A 6,805-nucleotide genomic window follows, 5' to 3' on the forward strand; every position below is an offset into this window, starting at 1 on the left:
TGCCTGGTGTGGTCACTTGAGCCGTAAGTGCCAAAAAAAAAAAAAAAGAAAAAAGAAAAGTGTTAAGAATATCCTAAAAATACTGAAAGGGCAAAGACAATGCTGAAAATTCTGTCAGATAGCGATCACCCTCTCTCCTGTCAGTCTGAGCTCCAAAAGTCAAGAAAGCAATTTTGGTTCTTTCTCTAATGGTCCCTTTAAAATGCATTTTAGTCCAAATGCCACTGGCATTCTTAACAAAGTGACCAAGCCATTGTGGTTGATTTGAACTGATGCACTTTTACTTTTTTACCTCTTAGTGCTTACTTTTAGGTATTTTGGATGCATTTTTATAACATTTGTATTTGTGCTTAAATGAACATGCAAGACTTTATTGCGGGGGTGTGTTGATAAGCCATTGACAATTTTCCACTTTCGTAATTCTATTGAAGAAAATTGTATTCTATTCCATTCTATTCTAACAGATTTCATTTTCTTTTGGATTTCTTTAAGCCCAATAGGAAAATAAAATCTATAATCTCAAAAAACTAAATATCACAACTAAATTATGTAGAATTTCCTTCATCTCTCAGAAACACCACTCTGTATAGCAGGACTACAAAATACTGTTTGCTTCTTATTACTTTTTTATAATCTAACTAAGCAGGTATTTCAGAGAAAATGGTCACCTCAAACACACTGTCTAATGCTGTAAATGCTCCCAAGAGCATTAAATAGCCACACATGCACATTGTATGCCTTGTCAGATGTGGCTATGAAAACCTGGTTTCCATCTTTTTTTTTTCTTTTTTTTTTATTGGAAATATTTGGAAATATTTATATTCTCTTTACATGATGTCTTATTATTTTTATTAATTTATAAATATGGCACAAATTGACTTTGCTTGGCACAACATGGAAAACCAGGCTGCGACACAATGGTGTAACGGTGCCATCAGCCCTGCAGGGTGTCTTCTTGCATGTCCTCACTGCATCCGTTTGAGGCTGCGCTGGTTGTCTCTTACAACACAATTTTGTGCATTTCAGATGAATTGGAGACTGTATGAATATCTTCCTTTGTCAACCCTCTCTCACCCCACCCCTCCCATCCTCTCCCACTGTCTGTTTGCATGCAGCATCAGACACCTGTGACTTTGAATAAGAATAATATCCTAATTATCATTTAAAATAAACATACACACACACACACACACACACACACACACACAAAATAGGTTAATAAAAAAAAAGAGAAATGGTGTACACAAATGACCACTAAAGCTGATTAATGAACTTCTCATTTATAGCGAATGTATTTAAAGAAAACTGTGGAGTGGCAGCACCTGTACCAGAGGTGAATGGGTCATCTCAAAGCTGAGCTTTCATCTGCAGGGAACATAAACAAATGCCTTTGTTCTTTCAAAGGAGAGAGGGGCGAAAGCCACAACAAACAGGGCGGGTGTGTGTGTGTGTGTGTGTGTGAGTGTTTGTATGTGTGTCTGTCTGCACGTGAAAAGGAAAGAAAGGAAAGAGGAGCAAGAGAGAGAATGCAGAGACAGATCAAAGCAGGGGATATGTTTTTGAAACCCTGTGTGGGAGGTGAAGCCTCACCTACCCAGAATGCCTTGCCTCACTCCTTCCAACCCACTCAGGTTTTTTGGGAGCATCACTTTACTTTTCAGCCAGCATGTTATACTATCGCTTCATCAGTCAGCTTCAGCTATTCTCAGAGTCTTGAAAAGGTGATTTGATCTGATCTGTGCTGTATAACCTGTATCTCCCACACACAGATACACATTAGTTTCTATATGTGATGTGGTTTACTGAAGAAAAAGTCTGCAGAATGCCAGCACCCACCTCGTTGGAGCTTGGTTGAATCTTGGTGTAGAAAATTCCTTCGGAGTTAGATAAGAGGCCATCCCCCCATTTCCCCGTCTCGTGAAGGGGATCGAAGCCTCTCTTTTTAACTTTGCGTGAGAATCTGCTACCAGATGTCTGTCTGTCCACACACAGGGAATATTGTGCCCCCTCACACAAACATGAAAAGATGTGAAAGACTCTCCATTGCGTCGTCAGTGTCTTAAGGCAGTGTTTATCTTTGGCAGACCGAAGAAAACAAAGCCATCGATTTCTAATCCTAATCCCCTTCTACTGCTTCTACCCTATTGATCATCTATCCTTCCTTAATGAGATGGGGGATAGAGCGATGGAGGACTGATGAAGGACAAAACTTTCCCTAATATGCCATTGTCTTTTGCCTCCATCCAATTCTTCTCAGTCTATCTCTCGCTTGTGTGTTTTAACAAAGTCAATGGTAAATTAGAAAACAAATCCAGCCTGGTGTTTTTGGGGTATTTATCAAACATGGAAGTCTGCAGAGATGCCAGCATAGTGAAATTGTATGACATAAATTAGTACCTTAAACACAGAGAAGCTAGTTAAATAGTGAGAGTAGCCTACTAATGGTTTATCTGTTTGTGGACTCTGTAGCTGGGATTTCTTGTGCTACATCTTGTCCGACCTGAGATCTAGGATCTATTCACACCAGGACTGAGTTTGAGTTCACGCTGCACAACTCTAAAGAGTCAGTGCTTTCAAATAATGTATTCCACTCCCTGCCTGAGGTGGCGCTGCATCAAGAATTACTAAAGGAGATGATGAGAAACAGTAAAGAACGAAACCCATTTGTGTCAAACAACTTCTGCATACATCACAGCAATTGTCCCACATGCACTATATACACACACACACACACACACACACACATATACATATATATATATACATATATATATGTATATATATATATATATATATATATATATATATATATATATATATATATATATATATATATATATATATATATATATATATATATATAAACAGAAAACAAAACTTTTTATACTTTAAATAAAACAGTTTTTTGAACTTCTGTTTAGACTCCCCTCGTTATCCCAGTGTATGAATTTGGTGTATGCATTTTAAGCCTTATGGATGTCATTTAACACTGACTTACATGATTTTCCCAAAGGTCCAGTGTTATTTACATGCTGAATAAAAAACTAGAAAAGCACTCGGAGATCGCAAACCTCAGCCAAGGCCTTTAAAAATTCCTGGTTCCAAACGGTGATCCGGATCACCACCAAAAACAAATCAGTTCTTCCTTTTCACATTTCCAACGACTCCTGGAAATTTAATGAAATTCTGTCCAGACATGCAGTAACAATGTCCTAATTGACAATACGTGGTCTTCTGCAAACATTTTTTTTTCATTGGATAAGTTGAACTGTTTGTTTGTATTCATGTAGCCCAGGGATGTTCGAATGTATTGGCCTAACATTGGTTAATGCTGTTGCTCAATACATTCAACATTTTGACTGTAGTATCTGTCTGTTGGCTAACATATTATCAACTGGCAGTGCTATATACTTATCGTATTTCCTTGTTGTTTCACGTAGACTCGCCATGTAAACAACACACACACACAAGAGAACAAAACGATTGAGTCATGAATGCACTAAAAAGTCATGGAGTTGAACCGAAAAAAATCTTTTAAAACCATTTTTAAAATTTTCATCAAAGCATTTCAAGTGTCCAGTGGAAGTAAAAGGTAAATAAATAACTAAAACAGTGGATATTGATAAACTTCTAAATACCAAACTAATATCTATAAAATCTGTATCTGTATTTTAGCCAAAAGGCGTAAATCTCTCAGTGCAGTCATGAATGTTTACAATGCTGACGCTCTATATCATAAACCTGTGGTTGTAACAGGAAAAACTTACAAGAGTCCTTTTATATTCTCTGGGCTTATTCAAGTCTAAACCTGAAAGATGCAATGTAAAAAAACAGAAGGAGACTATACTTAGTAGAAATACAGTTGAGTCTGAAACGCCCGTTGTTCATGTTGAAAATCCTGACGAGGTCTTTATATTGTTTGCAAACCATTTGTAGGATTAATCTTAATCACATTGGTATTCTCTTTCTGATGGGGAAGGTTCACAGGCCACACCAGTCACATTCCTCTGACAGTAACTCATAGTTAAAATGTTACTACTTATTCTACAATCATGCATCATGTGGATTTAGTTTTAAAATGTGTCCATTTCTATCCTACAAGAAGTCCTTTTTATGACTACTTGGAAGACCTACAGACTGTGTTTTGTTGTTGTAAATGGGTCTTATGTAAACAAATTGTGGATTTAATTTATGTAAAACATTGCATGTAATAACTTTAATAAACACTCATCTCACAGGCCATTTGCACACTGTAGATTGCTGCCCTGGAATGTTCTTGACATCATGCAGAGGACCTTTTTGTAAAAATGCATTTATCCAAATCCTTCGCACAAGGAATTGTTCCAGCTATCTCCTGCCAGCTTCCTCATACAAAGTAATAAATGTTTATAATGCTGACCTGCTGTATTTCTTAAACTTCTTAAACTGATCACAACAGAAAAACTAACAAGAGTCCTTTGATATTACATGGATTTGTTCAAGTCTAAATCTAAGAGACACAATGTAAAACATAGAACTACACTGTAATTAGTAGCGATAGGGTCTGAAGCGCATGCTGTTGACGCTGGAAATCCCTAGGAAGTCTTTATATTGTTTGCAAACCATTTGTAGGATTAATCTTTATCACACTGGTATTCTCTTTCTGATGGGGGAGGTTCAAAGGCCACACCAGTCACATTCCTCTGACAGTAACTCATAGACTTCCTGGGTTAAGCTTAAGCTGCTTTACATTTCAGTCAAATGCCATTAAATAGAGCTTCTGTGAACCAAGAGAGCTGTCACAGAAACAAGAAGGACTTATCTTGCAAAAACATTGCTATGACTGCAGAACCAGCAAAAACTGAGAATATTTTTTTAACTGCATGTCACTGCACAAAATGCAACCCTGGGGATGTTTCTACCTAAGTATTTGATAATGGCTGCAACAGAAGTCATTAAAAGTAGGCTAATGTATGTCAGATGCTACCTGTCCAGCAGCAGCAGCAGGGAAAGAGAGCCAAGACACGAATGAATGGCCAGCATAATGAGAGGTACATGGCCTGCCAGCTTGGGCAGCTGCTTCTCTAGTGGGACTGAGTGGTGTGTGTGTGTGTGTGGGTGTGTGTGTATGAGAGTGTGTGTGTTGTCCAGGTATTAGAATGTTGTTGGGATGTGACTCCTTTATAGGAACAAAAGGCAAGTACTTATAATGTGAGGCATTCAGTTTCAAGGTGAAGACCCGCTTTAAGGTTAAAGGCAGAGAAGGTATCCATGAGTGGAATGTAACTCTGAAGTTACTGACACACAGCTGTGTGTGTGTTCTAGTGTGTAGACAGGCTTTGTATTTTCTCATTTTCTTGTGCTCTTTCCACTTCTTCTCTCAATGCATTTATCACCAGCAGCCTCAAGAAAATGCAGCCACACACGCAAACACATGCTGAGCACTCACAGCCGTCACACACATCAGGCTTACCGTGGGAATGCCTGTGGCATTATGTCACTTATTGAGGTGATGCTTTTAATCCTGAAACAAATCTAGACTTGTGTTGTGTGCCTCCGTCTGTGTGTGAGTGAGCATGCCCGTGTATAAAGCCCAATCTAGCACCTATTAGATTATGGCTGGCCGCACAGCAAAGACACCCCACTGCCACTCCCACATGGAAACGCGGGCAGGATTAACCAGCTCTATACCCGCCCTAATCTGGGGACAAAAACCCACAATTGCCTCCCACTGAGACACGAAGACAGAAAGATTCAATTTGATCTGCCCTTCTCAATATAACAAGAACGTCTTTTAGGGTTAAGATGACTGCTGCTTATTCTACCATCATGCATCATGTGGATTTAGCTCTAAACTGTGTCCATTTCTATCCTACAATAAATCCTTTTTCTAACAATTCGGAACACCTACAGACTGTGCTTTGTTGCTGTAAATGCATTCTGTTTTCACATATTTTGGATTTCATCACAAGCCACGGTATGTAAAATAATGCATGTAATAACTTTAGTAAATATTCCATTTACAAGCCATTTTCATACCAAAGATTACTGCCCTGGAACATTCTTGACATCACCCGGAGGAGCTTTTTGTAAAAATGCATTTATCCAAATCCTTCTCACAAGACATTGTCCTGGCTATCTCCTTCCAGCTTCCACATACAAAGTTAGAGTAAAGTCGATTAAAGCTCTGTCATGTAACAGATACAAAATCATGACATAAGAATTTGAATCAAGATGAAGGGTGATCTAACAAGGAAACACCAACAAAATAAGTTGTTTCAACCAAAGTAGTTGGTTGAAACTACGGTAAGTTCAGGAAGAAAACTTTGGGAATCACCAATCATTCCACCATCATTTGTCAAAAAGGCAGGAGTGTGTCATTCAACTTTTCTTTCAAACAATCCGGTGATGCTACCAACAAAATCCATGTATTCATGGTACGAGCTTGGAGACAAACCACAGACAGTAATTATTTGGTCAAGAGGGAAACCGTTATCTCCGAGTTTAGTTGCTCTTTTTATGCTGGTATTTTTCAATAATAAAGCTGCTATTCTGTCATTTTTTTAAAGCAGGGTTCAATGGTTCAGTATATTGATGCATCGCCACAAATCGTTACCTGCAAAATGTGGTGTCAGTGTCTCATTATTTGGCAGAAGCTGTCTGTTTCATTGCCTTGAGGCAAGACAACTTTGTCACTCCATCTCTCTTTCTCTGAGTGTCTTAGCTTCAGAGGCATCTGCCTCATTAACCACCATCAGCATTTTATTTGCTGTGTGTTATTTGGAATACTGAGGGGGAGGCAGGGGGCTGTAAGTGTGTGTATGTG

This window comes from Telmatherina bonti (assembly GCF_933228915.1).
Source record: "Telmatherina bonti genome assembly, chromosome: 7".
Lineage (NCBI taxonomy): Eukaryota > Metazoa > Chordata > Actinopteri > Atheriniformes > Telmatherinidae > Telmatherina > Telmatherina bonti.